This window comes from Sminthopsis crassicaudata, chromosome 1 (genome assembly GCF_048593235.1).
Source record: "Sminthopsis crassicaudata isolate SCR6 chromosome 1, ASM4859323v1, whole genome shotgun sequence".
In the NCBI taxonomy this organism is placed as follows: Eukaryota; Metazoa; Chordata; class Mammalia; order Dasyuromorphia; family Dasyuridae; genus Sminthopsis; species Sminthopsis crassicaudata.
The window spans coordinates 55,492,847-55,511,368 of record NC_133617.1 but is presented as its reverse complement, the minus strand read 5'-3'; the positions used below and the strand labels follow the sequence as shown (position 1 = coordinate 55,511,368).

At 39.4% G+C, this 18,522-nt stretch overlaps 1 protein-coding gene across 1 annotated transcript in view; it reads left to right on the top strand.

Annotated features, from left to right (window-relative positions):
- The window catches only part of DIRAS1 (DIRAS family GTPase 1), a 45,104-nt gene that overhangs the window by 10,661 nt on the left and 15,921 nt on the right, over nucleotides 1-18,522 (top strand). The gene's annotated exons all lie outside the window — the stretch shown is intronic.

The window sequence follows — 18,522 nt, the reverse complement described above, 5'->3', positions numbered from 1 at the left end:
TTATTAGATATCTGTTATTTTAGTTCCTCATTTGTAGAATGAATAGTGGGCCAAGAGGGAAGGGCAGAGGGAGACAGACTCTATGCCCTCCAAATCCTTCCATCTCTGTGTCAGGCACCAAGCTTAGTGCTGAGATACAAAGATGAAGCAGCATCCATCTTTAAGGAGGCTAGTTTTCTTTTAAGTTTTAAAAAATTCAATTATTTTTAATAATCATTTGTTTTCTTCCTTCCATTTCTCTCACACTAAAAAGAAAAAGAAAATCCTTGTGACAAATAATTTAGTCAAGCAAAACAATTTCCATAGAAGGAGGTCACTTTTTTTTTTTTTTTTTAAAGCAGCCTTGGAATACTAAGGGGTGAAGAGAGATAAGGGCAGAAATAGGACATGCAGTGGGCAGGGGCAGACCCCTAGTGCCTATGGTGAACCCCGAAGGAAATAAGACCATTCTCCTTTCAGGGATACATGGGAATATGTTGGAAAAGATTGGCTCCACCTGAGTATTTCTCCAAGGGATAGAAGAAGGCAGGATCAATACCCAGGGAGGAAGCAAGGCACTCTGGAAAGATTATGGACTAAGGGGAAAACTGTAGCATGAACCCTGCCTCTGCCCCTTACTAGCTGGAAGCATCATGAGGGCTACCTTTCTAAGCCTCAATTTATTCATCTGTGAAAAGGGGACCCTACCCACAGGATTTACCTTACAGGATTGTTGTAGGGATCATTGAAGGTAATGTATGTAGTAAAGTACTTGGCAACCTTTAAATGTTATACAAAAGCCAGCAGGGTTTTTTTATTTGTTTATTTATTATTGCAACCTTTAAATGTTACATTTAGTCAGCAGGAGTTTTTTATTATTTTAATACCTGAGATCAGGGCATTCTGAAAGCAGCAGCTTTGTGTATCCTTGACCCTCTTTGCAGTCAGGCTAGTGAAGTTTATGGGTCTAAATCATGTTTTTCAATAATGGAAGGACACAGTAAATTTCTAGTAGAGGTCAGTGAAAATAAAAATGTTTTCTTCGATGAAGATGCACAGTCCCCTTGCAGGATGTGGGCAGGTCCCTGAAGGACTTTGGGTGGGCTGATTTCCTCAAGATGGGTATTCCACAAAGGCAATTCCTTCCCTATTTATCTCTTAAGTTGCCAGGACTTCTTAGCCAACCTTCAGGTTAAGGACCAACCTCTTCAAATTTAGTTCAGCTGGTTCTCAGGAGTCAGACACATATGATCCTTTCCTGCTTGGTAGAATATGTCATGATTAGAGAGGGCAGCTCACACAACTCCCCAACACTGCAGGTAGATTCTTTTGCGAGAATGATACAAAGAGCTGACATTTACCCAGCTCTTGGTGATTCCAAGGATTTCAGAGCCATTATTTCTTTCAGGCATCCCAGGGGCTCTGGGGGGCTGGGCCAGCCAGGGATTACTATCCTGACTTGACCATTGAGGAAACTGAGGCTCCAAGAGGGGATGTGACTTGCCTAAAGTATTTGGGCCTGGGTCAATTAACTCTGAAGATTTGTTTCCTTGCACCCTTGGTAAGTGGAAGTCACAGAATCCTAAGGATTTCAGTGGTCATCCAGGCCAACCCTTCCATGAAAGGAAACCCGGCTAGGTCAGGGGTCAGGCTGTCCCATGGAAGCCATTTGTCTTTGAAAGACTGGTTCTAAGCTACCTGAATTCAGTTCTTTTCCAAAGACTGAGATATAATCTCCAGAAGAAGAAACTGAGGCTTTAGAGGGATTACATGATATGCCTGGGGCCATTTGGTTAAGTGTCTGGGGTGACATTCAAACCTAGATCATTTAATGATCAGCCCTTTCAGATACTTAAGAATTTTAGAGATTAGATTGTGTTGGGATCCACATCACTGAGAAGATAGCTGAGGCCCAGAGACAAGAAATTACTTCAAGTCAGAGACAATAGGTAGCAGAATCCAGGTTATTGAACTCTAAATCCAGAGCTCATTCTGTTAGTGACCTTGTCTATGCCCACTGTCAGGGCTCCAGCAGTTTCTTGTTCTTTGGGTAAGCACTTCCCAGACTAAGACACACACATTCCCATTTTCCTTCCCTTCCTTTTCTTTTGGCCCCAGGTGTTCTCCAGACAGAAACAAGCCAGCTGTTTTGTTTGGGGGTATGTACTGAAGGAGGCAAATAGCTGGAAACAACCAGATTTTCTCTCCTCTTGCAGGAGACAAAGAGAGAAGAAAATTATGGGGCGGTGACAAATCCTCTGGATTGAATCAACCGTAATAATAACGTGTTGGCGGCTTTGTTTTTCCTTGTTTGTGTTTCTATTGAAGAAGTTATTAGGGTGGGCTGAGAGGAGGCCTGAAGGGTGGTGGTAGATCCTGATTGGGTCCCTGAGTCTTGAGTTGCGTCAAGGCCTGGAAAACTGGGCACCTGAATTTGTGCTCATCCTGTCAGCTGTTCCCTCTGCCTTCTAATCAGATTCCTGTCTTAACATTTGCTGGAGGGAAGAAACAGGAAGACCTGACTGACCAGAGACGCCAGACTTCTTTTACTTAGAAGTGAGCCATATATACTGGGATCACATTCTCTATTGATCCTCTTGTTTGCAATATAAACTCTTTTATTCTGTCAAGTTCAATACCGCTTACTGACCTGTGCCTGACTGGGCAAGCTTTGTGATGAATGGTACATTTTTGGGAGGGTCAATCAGCCAATAAACATTTATTAAGTGCTTACTATGTTCCAGGCTCTGTGCTAAGTGCTGGGAATGCAAAGAATCATAAGACCGCCATCACTCTGAGCAGCAGCAACAGGGTGAAGGTGGGGAGGGAGCAGTTGGAAATGGAAAGAAGGTAAGTCCAAGGTAGGAGAATTGGAGCTAAAATTGATCAAGTTGAATGAAGATCTCAGTCAAATGAGGTAATATTTGTAAAGCACTTAGCTAAGTGCAGGCACTTAGTAGGGATTACATAAATGCTTATTATTCTCTTTCCTTAGTGGAAAAGGGCCTAGAATTTGAAGTCATCATCATCATAGCTAACATTTAGTATGTTCCATGTATTCTGCTAAGCAATATACAAATATTATCTCATTGGATCCTCACAATAACCTCAGGAAGTAGGTGCTATTTATTCACTCTCATTTTACAGGTGAGGAAATTGAAGCAAACAGGTTAAGTGACCTGCCCAGGTGACACAGCTAATTAAGTTTCTGTATCTGGTTTTGAACATGTATCTTCCTGACTCTGGGTCAAGATTTTATCTACTAAACCTCTTGACTGCCCATCACTGCCTCAAAAAACCTGGCTTGAGTTCTGACACTTTTGTTGATTGGCTGCGTGACTTTGGGTAAGTCAATAAGTCTGAGTCTCAATTTCCCTACTTGTGGTGGGGACCATATCTATATAACAGTCCAGACAGTTAGCCATTCACTGCTCAGAAGGCATAGAGCCTCCCAATCTTGAATATGCCTCACTTTCAGAAAGCTCTTAATTCTAGGAGATAAGGTTTGGGGTCAGGGCAGAGGCTGGAGGGAGAGTCCTGGCTTTAAAGTCAGTACAATTCTGGGTTAAAAGCCAATTCCTAAAATCCAACAGAAGCAAATTACTTCCCTTCAGTTCAGTTTCTTCATCTGTAGAATGGGAATAATACCTGTAGCCCTTATCTCTCAGGGTTGTTGGGAGGTTCCAATGAGATAATGGATGTAAAGCACTTTGTCCATTGTGATCAATATTATTTTATCACGTCAAAATATGCCTCTTTGGCCCTTTCTGTTCCTCTGAACCCAGTTGCTCCTAGAGCTATCTTCAGGTGCCAAGTAGAACAAGTTTAATTTCTTCTCTAAATAAAAGCCTTAAAAATAGCTAGCCTGTCCTCTCTCATTCTCCAAGTCCTCTGTAAATTAGAATATTTCCTCCCCTCCTCAGTTAAAACTTTTATTCATTTTTAACACTTTTCTATTTAAATTTTTAGTTTCAAATTTTCTCCTTTCCTCCAATTCTCTCCTCCACTCACTCTGAAGGCAAGCAATATATATCAATTATACATGAAAAATCATGTAAAAAACCGACTTTTGTATTAACCAAATTTTTTTTTTAAAGCAAGAAAGATAAAATGAGAAAATTATACTTTAGTTTATACTCATGGTTCATTTGTTCTCTCTGTGGAGTTAGACAGCATTTTTTAAATCATGAATTCTTTGCAATTGTCTTAGATTATTGTGTTGATCAAACTAGCCAAGTCTTTCTCAATTGATTCTTCATTACAACATTGTTGTGTACTAATCTTACTGTTCTTCTCATTTCACTTTGCATCAGTACATTTAGGTCTTGCTATGTTTTTCTAAAACTATTCCCATCATTATCTCTTGGATCACAATAGTTCCACCATAATCTTATGTCACAATTTATTCAATCATTCTCCAATTGATGAGCATCCCCTACATGTCTAATTCCTTGCCACCACAAAAACAGCTGCTATAAACATTTTTGTTCATATAGGTCTTTTTAATTTTCTTTTGAGCTCATTGGGATACAAACCAAGTAATCATATTGCTGAGTCAAAAGGTATTCACAACTTTATAGCCTTTTGGGCCTAGTTCTAAATTATTCTCCAGAATAGTCAAATCAATTCACTACTCCAATAAAAATTCTTGAATGTATTTTCCCTTATCCCTCTAGCATTTGTCATTTCTAATGGGTGTGAGATAGTACCTCAGAACTGTTTTAATTTGCCATTTTCTAATCAATAGTTATTTGGAACATTTTTTCATATGATTATAGAGCTTTATTTCTTATAAAAACTGCCTGTTTATATCCTTTTACCATATGTCATTTGGGGAACAGCTCTTATTTTTATAAATTTGATTCAGTCTATACTCAGTATGTATTTGAGAAATGAGGCTTTTATCAGAGAAAATTGCTGTAAATTTTTTTGATATTACTTCATTGTCTCTGATATCTTTTAGCAAAATGTAGTTTCCCTGATTTTTCCCTTTTAATTAGGTTTATTTTTGCTTATGCTTTATCTGAGATCATAATTGGTACTCTTGCTTTTTTTTTTTTTTTTTTAAGTTAAACGGGAGAATATTAGATTCTGCTTTAGGCATGTTTGTTTTAACTCTGTGTGGGTCTTTCTGTTCAAGTATGTCTCTTGTAGACAACATATTGGTGAATTCCAGTTTCTAATACATTTAATTATCTGCTTCTGTTTTATGAGTGAATGCATCCTAATTATTGACTGGTTTTCCCCTCCATTCCCATTTTCTTGTATTTCTTCTAATTTTTATCCTGTTTTATCCTCAAAAGTCCATTTTGTTTCTTATCTTGCCTCCATTAATTTGTTCTCCCTTTTATCATTTCCCCCTTTTCTTTTATCCCCTCCCCTTCTATTTCCCTCTTGAGTAAAGTACATTTCTATACACATGTGTGTGTTTATTCTTCCATTTTTGGACTAGTTCCAATGAGAGTAAGATTCAAGCATTCCTTACCCCCATGCTCATTCTCCCATCCACTGTAAAAGTTCTTGCATCTCTTGCTTCAAGTCTTGTGCTTGAATGTCAGATTTTCTATTCAGCTCTGGCCTTTTCATCAGGAATGCATGAAAGTCCTCTATTTCAGTAACTATCCATTCTCCCATCTCTCACTCCTTTACCCCAACTCCAGCAGTATACTCAATTTTGTTGAGTAGATGATTCATTCTTGTAATAATCCCAGCTTCTTTGCCTTCTGTGATATCATATTTCAACTCTCCTTTAACAAGGAACCTGCTAACTTTTATTCGATCCTGACTATGGCTGTGCAACACTTGAATTGTTTCTTTCTGGCTGCTTGAAGTATTTTCTCTTTGACCTGGGAGTTCTGGACATTGGCCAATATATCTATGGGAATTTTCATTTTGGTATCTCTTTTAGAAGGTGATCAGTGGATTCTTTTTAATTTTTATTTTACTCTATGGATCTAAGATATCAGAGCAGTTTTCCTTTATAATTTCTTAAACTATGATGTCTAGGTTCTTCTTTTGATCATGGCTAGTGCTATAATTTTTAAATTATCTCTCGTTGATCTAGTTTCCAAGTAAAATGTTTTTCCAATAAGATATTTCGCTTTCCCCCCTATTTTTCATTCTTTTGAGTTTGTTTTATTAATTTTTGATGTTTCAAAAACTTCCATTTGTCAAATTCTAATTATTAGTGAGATTTGTGTATCTTTTTCCTTTTTAAAAAATTATTATTTTTCCCAATTACATGTAAAAACATCTTTTAACATTTGTGTTTCTAAATTTTGAGTTCTGGATTCTCTCCCTTCCTTCCTACCCTACTCCCTCATTGGAAAGGCAAACAATTTGATACAGGTTATATATGGGTAGTCATGCAAAACATTGTACCTCTTTCCATTTGGCCAGTTGTATTTTTCAAGGTGGTATTTTTCTTAAATATTTTTTGTGCATCTTTTTTTTTATAAATAGTATTTTATTTTTTCCAGTTACATATAAAATAATTTTAATATTAACTTTTATAAGATTTTGATTTCTCAATTTTTCTCCCTTCCCTTCTTTTTTCTGCTTTCTAATATGACAAGCAATCTGATATAGAGTATACATGTGCAATAATGTTAAACATATTTTCACATTGGTTCTATTGTGCAAGAAGAAACAGAAAAAAAAGAAGAAACTTTTTTAAAAAGTGGGAATAGTATGTTTCAAATTATATTCAGACTACATATTTTTTTCTTTACATTTAGATAGCATTTTCTATCGTAAGTCTTTTGGAACTAAGATTATTGTATTCCTGAGAAAAGCTAAGTCTATCATAGTTCTTCATTGTACAATATTGCTGTTACTATGTACAATGTTCTCCTTGTTCTGCTCACTTCAGTCAGTATCAGTTTATGAAAGTCTTTCTAGGTTTTTTTGAAATCTGTCTACTCATCAACTTGTTTAGCCATTCTCCAACTGATGAGCATCCCCTCAGTTTCCAATTATTTGCACCACAAATAATTTACAACTGCTGTAAATATTTTCTTTATGATTTTTTGGGGGGATACAGACCTAGAAATAGTATTGCTAGGTCAAAGGATGCACAGGTTATGATTGTCCTTTGGGCATAGTTTCAAATTTTGAACCTCTTTTAACAAGCTGTTAATTAATTTTTTTATAATTTTCTTGCATTGCTTATTTGTTTTCTCTGTTTTTCCTCTATTGCTCTTATGTGTTTCTTTAGCTCTTCTAAGTATTCTTTTTGGTTTACGTACAATTAACATTTTTCTCTGAAGTATTGTTTGTAGCTATTTTCACATTGTTGTCTTCAGAGTTTATGTCTTGGTCTTCCATGCTACTGTAGTAGTTTTTTATAGTTAACATGTTTTTTAAAATTATCTTTTCATGTAGTTGGAAAAAAATGCTAGCAAATGGGATAAATCAAATTATACAATATAGTAGGGAGAGATAATTTCATATAGATAGTCTAAAGCCAGGTTGTTCATAAGGTATTTTTTTTTCCTTTTTTACCAACAACTTATAGTAAATGCATTCATAAATGCATAAAAAATAAATTCTTTTTTGTTGTTGTTTGCTCATTTTCCAACTGTATGCAGTACCAGCAAAGGGTCTCCTGTAATCTTTTTTTGATCAGTTGTCTTACTCCTTTACCATCGTCTGGTAAAGCTGTTGCTGCAGCCACTGCTGCATTCATTGTAGTATGTATGAACTTCAGAATATGGTCACAAACTTCTCCTGCTGGCTACCTAAGTTTTCTTAGTCTTTCTCTTTTGTTAGTTCTGCTATTCCAAAATTTGATTTGAGGCATTATTTTAAAGCTGTTTGGAGGGGAATATTAAGGGAGTTCAGTCAGTTGCTTCAAATCCATTATCTTGGCTTCCGTCTTCCCTTCTCCCCCAGATAGACAGTCTTCCTATAACCTAGTTTTCAGTCCCATTCCCATTGTTACCTTCCTCTGGATATCTTCTCGTTGGCCAGTGGACTGTCTAACACAGTGCGCTCTCTAAATAGACAAAATAAATACTTTGACTTGTTGGATTTGTTCGTCAAGCTTGCTGATGTGAATTTTGTCCACTTGCCACATTCTTGTGATGATCTTGCTGGAGATTTTCAGGATAGTAACTCTGATCACATCTTTTCCACCATTCCAGTGGAAGAGAACTCCAGTGGAAGGAAGGCATTCTTTGGAAGAGTCCAGAGAGAGCAGATGCTTTGGCTGAGAGAGCTAAGATGTATAGTCAGGACTCTGTTTAGTCACCAATCCCAAGGGTCCAGCAGGAACAGGGCCCCAGGGAGCCAGCTCAACCAATAGAACAGGAGGCAGGGAAGGAAGCTGCTGGGAAGAGATAGTGAGAGTTGGAGAAAACCCAGCTGGTGCTGACAAGAGCCAGAGGGCAGAAACTAACTGCGCAGGAGCAGCTAGATTCAACCCAGGCCAAGAGAAAGCAGACTAAAAGTACTGGATTTTCTGAGTGATTAGGGTATTGTACAGGACTGGATCTATGACTATATCTGTGTTGTTTTGGGCAAACTACTGCCCTGCTCTGTGTGTGAACATTTCCAAAAAAGGAAGGTTTTTGTCCCCAGGTTGGGGATTCTCTTACTCAGGCAAGCCAAGTAGTTAGGAAGCTTTTTGGCTGTTGGCCTGGTGATTTTATAGTCTCGTTTCCCTTCAGTTAGATTCATTTGAGGGGCATAATGCTAAAGTGAAGAGTGTACTGTTTGCAATTTTATGAATCATGACACAGAGTAGTCATGGCACCACAGGGTCATAGAATCCTAGGCTTAGAATTAGAAAGAACTGTAGCTCTAGAACTCAAGCAGTAATCAGTAATAGTCAATAAACATTCACTAAGCCCCTACTACATACATCCCTATGATAAGTTTTGGGGATGCAAATAACAAGAAGAAACAGTCCCTGCCCTCTAGGAGCTTATTGGGGGAAGTTGATATGCAAAAGGAAGCTAGAAAAGAAAGGGAGTTGGCATTAAATAGCTGTGGAACTTTAGCCAAGTGTCAGCTTCCCCATCTGTAAAGTGGGAATACTGTGCTGCTCACCACAGTCATGTTATGGGACCCTTTAAAACCATGGTGATATAGGAAGGTGGTATTGTTATCCACCCATTTATCTCCCAGGCTTTCCTATTTCTGTCAAAGATACCTGTTAGGTTCTTACTAAGTGCTAAGTCAGTACTTGACAATTCTCTAGTTCCGGCCTACTGGGGAGGAGCTTGCATGCTTAGGAGGAGCAAGTTCATTGGTTGAAGTAATTTTCCCCAGAAGCCCTTGCGTTATCCCACGCCCATTCTCTGGGAGGATAAAAAAGGGCAGCACTCGAGAAAGAGGGAGAGTCTTGTTTGGACCAGACTTGAGGCGGCTCTAGACCAGAGAGCAATCTGCAGGCTCTGGAGACAACAGAACATTACAGATACCACCATTCTTCCAAGTTCCTGGGTTCATTATTGTCAATTCCTTCTTTATTTTTTCCATCATCTAGTCAGAAACTATTTCTGCTGCTGTGATGTCTCTCTCAGCCTATTCCTCCTACACTCACACAGCCACCTCTTTAGTCAGGCATTTACCACCTCTCAACTACACTATATCATTGACTTTCTAATGGCCTTTCCTACTTGGGTCTGTCTTTCCTTGACAAATATGCTTAAGTGACTTTCCCTTTGCACATGTCTAATGTCATTTCCTTTCCCTACACACTCTAGTGATTCCCTATTACAGTACTCTTGGATAAAATACAAACCCTATTTGCCTCTTAATGCCCTTCACAACCTGGCTCCAGCTGACCTTAACAGTCTCAGTGTACATTACTCCCTTTCCCACATGTGATCTAACCAAGTTGTCCTTCTCTTTGTTACCCTGGCACACTAGCTAGCACAGCAGCTCTGTGACCTCTCTCCAGTGCTTAACATGGGCATTCTCTCAAGCCCAGAGCGCTCTCCTTCCTCACCTCCACCTTCTATATACCTTACTGATCCCTCCCCAGGTATGAGTGCCCTTCTTCCCTCCCTAACCTCCTTGCCACATTTATTGGGCATTTAATCTGTATATATATATATATATATATATATATATATATATATATATATATATGTGTGTGTGTGTGTGTGTGTGTGTGTGTGTGTGTCTGTACTGTCTCCCCTGGCAGAATGTGAGTTCTTGAAGAGTAGATTTGGTTTGGGGTTTTGTGCTTAAATCTTCAGCACCTAGCACAGAACTTGACATAGAGTCAGCACTTAATAAATGCTAGCTGGTTTTATTGATTTTACTGTTGTTATTATTATTGGTCAGAGTTTTTCAGTCCCTCTGAGAGTTCAGGCTGCCCCAGGTTTGCCCAGAGTCTGCAGAGAGAAGAGAAGCTTGCAGGCCAAGTTCTTAGCTTCTCAGGCTATGGTTCCATGCTCTTCCCCACCACCTCCAGGCCCTGGCTCAGCATTTCTGAATGAGAGCCCCTCAGAAGGAAGAGTTTGCTCATTCAGCCCCTGCTGAGCCAGTCCTGGCAGCTATTAATAGCAGCTGCAGATCTTAATTGCCATGATGCCAGAGTCAATGTGAGTCACTCTGCCCCTGGCCACATAGCAGGCCTGGACTTCTCTCTCCCCTCTGCTCACACAGCCCCCAGGAAGGAGATTGCCAGCCCTTGACTTGTCACTCAAAATGACAGCACCTAGGAGCTTTTCTCTTGAGGCAGCCTCTTAGATCTCAGGGGATGTGCTGCAGCTGACGATTGTCTCTGGCAAAGAAGAGAGACCTGAGTGCAAGCCGGGCTCCACTAATGCGGACAGTCATTCAGGCACTGAAGGCCTCAGTTTTCTCTCCTCCAAAATGAGGGAGCTGGACTAGACTGTGTTCAAGACTGTTTCCAGCACAGCAGGAGAATGACCACATGGCCTCATCCAGGAGAGCTCTGAGGCCCTACTTGGAATGCTGCTCTGGCACATTGAGGAAGGCTCATCACTCTGGGCCTGTAAAGGGAGGATGCTGGATTAGCTCATTTTAAAGCCCTTTTTCAGCTCTGTGAGGATCCTCTGAGGCAGCTGGAGGTTGTCATAGTGCAGAGACTACCATCCTCATCAACTCAGGGAGGCCTGAATTAAAATCCAGCCTCAATCACTTCTAGCTATGTGATCCTGGTGAAATTATTTAACCTCTGTTTGCCTCAGTTTTCTCAACTGTAAAATGGGGATAACAATAGCATCTGCCACACAGGATTGTTGTATTAACCGAGATAATAATTGCAAATGCTTAGCACAATGCTTGGCACATAGCATTATGAATATAGGTTCGTAATAAGTACTTATGCTGTCATTAGCCTATTTTTCCTTGCTTAGTCCTGCACAAAAATGCAGTTGATCTGAGGTGTGCGATTCTTGCTGAGCTCAGCAGGGCTAAATTGAATTCAGTCATGGATTTTAAAGTTTGAAGGGAACATAAAGGGAAGGCCCTTCCCTTCTTCCATGAGAAGAGCCACTACTTTAATTTTATAAACAAGACCTCCCAGAGCCAAAGACATTGAATGCACAGGTGTGTGGCATTCACAGGGTCAGCAGGGGCAAGCAAAACCCAAGCCTTACATCTCTCAGTACAGTGGCACTCTCTTATACCTGCAGGACTTTCAAGGGATCTCAGAGGGCATCTTGCCCAGCAACAAAGTGAGGCAGGTGTTGCTTCCATCCTGACAAGTCACCTCACCTTTATTTGGGTGTGTCTCCTGGCCAGAAATTTGCTGCCTCCTGTTGCTTTAAGGCAGCTGCCATTGCAACTGATTGTTAGAAAGTTTCTCCTTAGCTCAAATCTTTCTAAGCTTTCCAGCAACATATGCCTGCTGTTCCTAGCTCTGTTCTCTGGGCTCAAGTAAAATCATCCAATTTGCCTTCCACCCAGTAGCTCCAAGGATGCTTGGAGGCAGATGTCATGTCCATGTCCTCCATCCGATCTTCTCTCCAAATTAAACAGCTTCAGCTGATCTTCATCATTCTAATAAGCTTCCTGGGAATGAACGTCAGTTTGTCAATATCCTTCCTAAAACATGGCACCCAGAACTGAACATCTGACAGCTCTAGTGCCAGTAATGTGCCCCTCATTCTTCCTCATGCCGAACACTGTGCCTCTTTTAATTTAACTTAAGATAACATTAGCCAAAATCAGACTGTTGATTTATATTGAACTTACAGGCTGCTCAAACCCCCAGGTCATTGTTTTGGGTTTTTTTTGTTTTGTTTTGTTTTGTTTTTTTTTTACACAAAATATTTGTTAGCTATGCAGTCCTCAGAGATGGAATGGAAGGGTGTGGCTGGGAAGGAGTTGACCATAATAGCCAGCCAACAGACTCTTCAGTAAGTTGGGGATGTGGGAGGCTCTGCTTCTGAGGGAGGGCTTCTTAGAATTGAAGGTTCTTGTGACTTAATCTCCCTCAGTCTCTATTTCCTCAATTATAAAAGGGAAGAAGGGTCGGAATAGATCAGGGTTTCTTAAACTTTTTCTACTTGCAACCTTTTTTTCACATAAGAAATTTTTATACAATCCTAGATATATAAATATATAAAATAGGTATGCAAACCAAAATTTACTGATAATAAATCATAATTTTGTGCTTCTCCCACATTTGGCTATAGGTCACAATTTAGGGTCCATCCCATCTCTATGGCTCTGGGGACCAGCTCCAGAGAACAAAGGCCACAGTGATGAGGGGACTAAAGGCATATGAAACACAGGAGAAATATTTGGAAACAAATGGGCTGAGAAAGAGGAAATTGGGAGCCATGGGAATTTAGGATTTTATATATATATATATATATATGTATATATATATGATTATAGATTAAATATGAAAGTATCTTAGAGGCTATTGAATCCAAACTTATAGATGATGAACTCAATGGGTCGTGATTTATTTGAAGTGACACAGCTAACAAGATTTAAACCCAGGTGCTACCCACTTTTACTCATTGCCACCTGCATCTTCAAGAATGTGGGGGATTGTCTTGTGGAAGGAGGTATGAATAGACTTGCTCTGCTTGTCCCCAGAAGACAGGACCAGAATGATGGATAGTATGAAGGGCAGGTTTAGGAATGATGTGCAGAATTTCCAACTAGTTAAAGCTATTCTGAAATAGATGGGTGATTGAGTTTCTCATTAATGGGATTCTTTAAGCAGAGGCCGGATGACCCTTTATGGAGGAACTTGGGGAATTTCTTTCTGTTCCAGTCCATGTTGGATTTGATGAACTCTTCTGAGGTTTTTATCATTCTGGCTGGGCTTTACCCATGGTCACAAAGAGATTCTGAACCTTTCTGCAACACTATACCATCTCTAAAATGAAAGCAACTCATCTTCCTGGCCCCTTCCTTGGTCCAGAGGGAAATATACTGTCCCCAGTAGCTGACGAATACCTGCAAAGTCTGGCGAGGCATCTTTTCTTTCCATTACCCAGCATGTACTGATAGACATCAGACCCTTCCCTTCACAATGTGATAAAGAGGGAAAAAGCTTTAAAGGGAGGAGGAGGAAGGGGTGGAGCTAAGATTGCACAGGAGAATTTGCAGGGGAATCATTCCCAAAGGCAGGGTTGCAAAGAAGAATAATCTTGCATCATCAGCAGGGAAAGAACAGTGTAAAAGAGCATGAAAGAGACAGAAAGCCAGAGAGAGACTAAAAAACTGAAGGATGCTTATCCCAGAAGAGCTGAATTAGACAGTCACAGGAAAAAAGGGACTTTAGTGAACATTTGGTGCAGCATTCTCCTCCAAGAATGTCCTCTACTGTATCCTTGACAAATGGTCGGTCATCCAGCTTCTGTATGAGCCATACACAGAACCTCAGAACTGGGATGGATAGACCTTAAAAGTCATCTGAATCATGGGTAGGAACCTTCTGTACAGCATTATAACCTCTTCTAAAGAAGAACTAATGACTTTCAAAGGCAGTCCTTTCACTTGTTAACAATCCTAATTTTAAGAAGTTTTTTCTTATCTGGAGCTGAAATCGGTCTCTGCAACTTCTGTATACTGGTTCTGGTTTGTCCTTCTTGGGTCAAAGAGACCAAGTCTATTCCTCTTGCAATGGGACAGCCCTTTGCATGTTCCTATGGCTGGCCATTTGGTCTCCCCAAGTCTCCTCTTCTCCAGGCTAAACATTCCTAGTTCTATGTTAGTCTATTTTTCATTCAATATGGCTTCCTATTCTGTCTTTACTCTGATCACCTTTTTCTTCCATTTGTCAATATTTTTACTTAAACAGGGCACCCAGCTGTAAGCAGTACTGTGACTGGAGTAAAGGAGGACCCACTCCCCCCACATCTCTTTCTGCCCCACCCCCGTAGCCTCAGACTATATTGGCCTTTTGAGGTACCATGTCCCTTCTTGTTCTTCTCCAACTTGAGTCCTCTAAGACCCCAGAATCATTTTTATTTATTTATTTATTTAGAATTTTTTTTCCACAGTATATATGCATGAGTAATTTTTAAAATAACATTATCCCTTGTATTCATTTTTCCAAAATTTCCCCTCCCTCCCTCCACTCCCTCCCCCCGATGACAGGCAATCCCATACATTTTACATGTATTACAATATAACCTAGATACAATATATGTGTGTAAATCCCATTTTCCTGTTGCACATTAAGTATTAGATTTCGAAGGTATAAGTAACCTGGGTAGATAGACAGTAGTGCTAACAATTTACATTCACTTCCCAGTATTCCTTCTCTGGGTGTAGTTATTTCTGTCCTTCATTGGTCAACTGGAAGTGAGTTGGATCTTCTTTATGTTGAAGATTTCCACTTCCATCAGAATACATCCTCATACAGTATCATTGTTGAAGTGTATAGTGATCTTCTGGTTCTGCTCATTTCACTCAGCATCAGTTGATGTAAGTCTCTCCAGGCCTCTCTGTATTCCTCCTGTTGGTCATTTCTTACAGAACAATAATATTCCATAACCTTCATATACCATAATTTATTCAGCCATTCTCCAATTGATGGACATCCATTCAACTTCCAGTTTCTAGCTACAACAAAAAGAGCTGCCTCAAACATTTTGGCACAAACAGGTCCCTTTCCCCTCCTCAGTATTTCTTTGGGATATAAGCCCAATAGCAGCAATGCTGGATCAAAGGGTATGCACAGTTTGATAACTTTTTGGGCATAGTTCCAGATTGCTCTCCAGAATGGCTGGATTCTTTCACAACTCCACCAACAATGTATCAGTGTCCCAGTTTTCCCACATCCCCTCCAACATTCATTATCTTTTCCTGTCATCTTAGCCAATCTGACAGGTGTGTAGTGGTATCTCAGAGTTGTCTTAATTTGCATTTCTCTGATCAATAGTGATTTGGAACACTCTTTGATATGAGTGGATATAGTTTCAATTTTATCATCTGAGAATTGTCTGTTCATATCCTTTGACCATTTATCAATTACCCCAGAATCATTTTCATGGGAAGTATCATCTAGTTTTTAATCCAAGTGTTAGGCTTCACATTTACCCCTTCCACATTCCATCATATTATCTTACATTGTTATAAAGTATTAATAAATTTAATCATGTGCTTGTTGGATTGGATTAAATAAGATTCAGGGCATCATTATAACCTGTTGAGATCTTTTTAGCTCCTGATTCTGAAGGCTTCCAAGGATGTCATTGCCTTAGGAGATAGACCACTCCACTAGAGGAAAGGCCCTTCAAATATTTGAAGATGCCAGTCACAGTCTCTTCTTAGTCTTTTCTTCCCTAGCCTTAGTATCTCCATGTCATTTAAGGATTCTGCAAAGGATATGGTAGCCAGAGCTGGCTTTTTTTTCTTTGTTACTTTGGTAGACCACATGCTTTGAGTCCTTTTCATGTACAGAGCATATTGTAGGTTTTAAAAATGATTTTAAAAATTATTTACAATAGCACCTATATGCATTTGAAAATTAATAATATATATGTGCGAGGCATGCAATTTATTCAGTTTATAGGATGGTATGCATAGTTATTATACTGAATAACATTTCATATTGTATTGGATCTAAATGAAGGTCAGAAAAATGGTACTTGGTATGTAAATGAATTCTTGGACCTCCTTACAATGTCTTAGCCTCCAGGTTGGGAATCACTGTTTTAGAGAGTAGGACATAGGGATTTTTAATATTTGTGTCATGGATTCCCTCTGAGAGTCTGGTGAAACCTTTGGATCTCATCTCAAAATGTTTTTAAATGCATAAAATAAAATATACAGCATAACAAAGGAAACCACTTCTACTAAAATGAAGATGACTTTTCTCCCGCCAAGTTCATGTATCTCCTGAAATACATGGATTTCATTTGCAGGGATTCCTTGGGAGTCTGACTAAAAGTCATTGACACAGGACAGGATATTAGGGAAAAGGTAATTAATAATTAGATATGATCAGGTATTTAAAACCCAGGTTCCTACCAATATCACAGTTCTCCAGTTAGAGAAATAGCCTGATATAATGGAAAGATCATGGGACAGAGAGTTGAGGCTACATTTCTAATTCCAGTGTCATCACTGGTGGCTTCTCCAGTCTGAATGCTTCCAGATAAGTTCTTTTCTTTCTCCAGGCCTCAGGTTTTCCATCTAGCCGACAAGATAAACTAATAGAGGATGTCCAGTTTACAAAGTGCTTTGTATCCATCAATCCTCACAATGTCCTTCTCTGGTATTTCCCTCATTTTATCGATGAAGAAACTGAGACTCGAAGATGGAAAACGGTTTATTGGAAACTGTGCAGCAGATGAGTGGGAGAGCTTTCTTGAATCTAGATTTTTTTTTTTGACTAGTCCCATGTTCAACAATGTCCTTTCAGATGACATTTCTGTTGTTCTTTTGAGCAGTCAGATGGTACCACAGTGCACAGAGGATAGAACCTGGACTCTAGGAGAACTGAGTTCCAATCTGACATTGGGTGGCTCACTTTACCTCTGCCTCAGTTTCCTCAAGTGTAAAATGGGGATCTACTAGCACTCTCTTTACAGGGCTCAGATGAGATCCTGTTTGTATAGTGGCCGACACACATGGTAAGTGTTTTGTAAAATGTTCTCTAGCATCATGGTCATTATTATTATGCTTCCTTGGAGGAACAAGATAATGGACAGAGTAAAAGAGATAGATTCATTAGGCAGAGGCTGGGTTCAAATTTCTGCTTTGACATTAATTGCTTGACCCGGGACAAACCTCTTACTTCTTTGGGTTTCAGTTTTCTCTTCTGTAAAATGAATGGGTAGGTCTAGGGAATTCCATGATCTCTTACCCTCATTTTTAAGGCTCTATAATCTTATATAGGCTTGTTAAAAGATGGGTGACTTTACAGTATTTGAGTTTTGACCCAAGCTTGCTTGGTGGCCCCCTTCCTTCGTGAGTACACACACACACACACACACACACACACACACACACACACACACACACACACACTCTTACTTTCTATCTCTCTGTCTCTGTTTCTGTCCTGTCTCTGTCTGCCTGTCTATCTGTCTCTTCCAGGAAGTGTCTAAAAGTTTAGGCTTTCTCCCAGGGAAAAAAGTGTGAGATCCCTCTAGAGACTGCAGAGTCAGGACCTGGTCACTTAAAACCAAGAGCTGTGGTCCAAAGGGCATTTTCTTTCTTCTTTTTTTTTTTTTTTTATTATAGCTTTTTATTTACAACGAAATCATAAATAAATTGGAGGAACAGGGGATGGTTTACCTCTCAGACTTGTGGAGGAGGAAGGAGTTTGTGTCCAAAGGAGAACTAGAGATCATTATTGATAACAAAATAGAAAATTTTGATTACACCAAATTAAAAAGTTTCTGCACAAACAAAACTAATGCAAACAAGATTAGAAGGGAAGTAACAAATTGGGAAAACATTTTTACAGTTAAAGGTTCTGATAAAGGCCTCATCTCCAAAATATACAGAGAATTGACTTTAATTTATAAGAAATCAAGCCATTCTCCAATTGATAAATGGTCAAAGGATATGAACAGACAATTTTCAGATGATGAAACTATTTCCACTCATATGAAAGAGTGTTCCAAATCACTATTGATCAGAGAAATGCAAGTTAAGACAACTCTGAGATATCATTACACACCTGTCAGATTGGCTAAGATGACAGGAACAAATAACGATGAATGTTGGAGGGGCTGTGGGAAAACTGGGACACTGATGCATTGTTGGTGGAGTTGTGAAAGAATCCAACCATTCTGGAGAGCAATCTGGAATTATGCCCAAAAAGTTATCAAAATGTGCATACCCTTTGACCCAGCCATACTACTACTGGGCTTATATCCCAAGGAAATACTAAAGAAGGGAAAGGGACCTGTATGTGCCAAAATGTTTGAGGCAGCTCTTTTCATAGTGGCTAGAAGCTGGAAGATGAATGGATGTCCATCAATTAGAGAATGGTTGGGTAAATTATGGTATATGAATGTTATGGAATATTATTGTTCCGTAAGAAATGACCAACAGGAGAAATACAGAGAGGCTTGGAGGGACTTACATCAACTGATGCTAAGTGAAACGAGCAGAACCAGAAGATCACTGTACACTTCA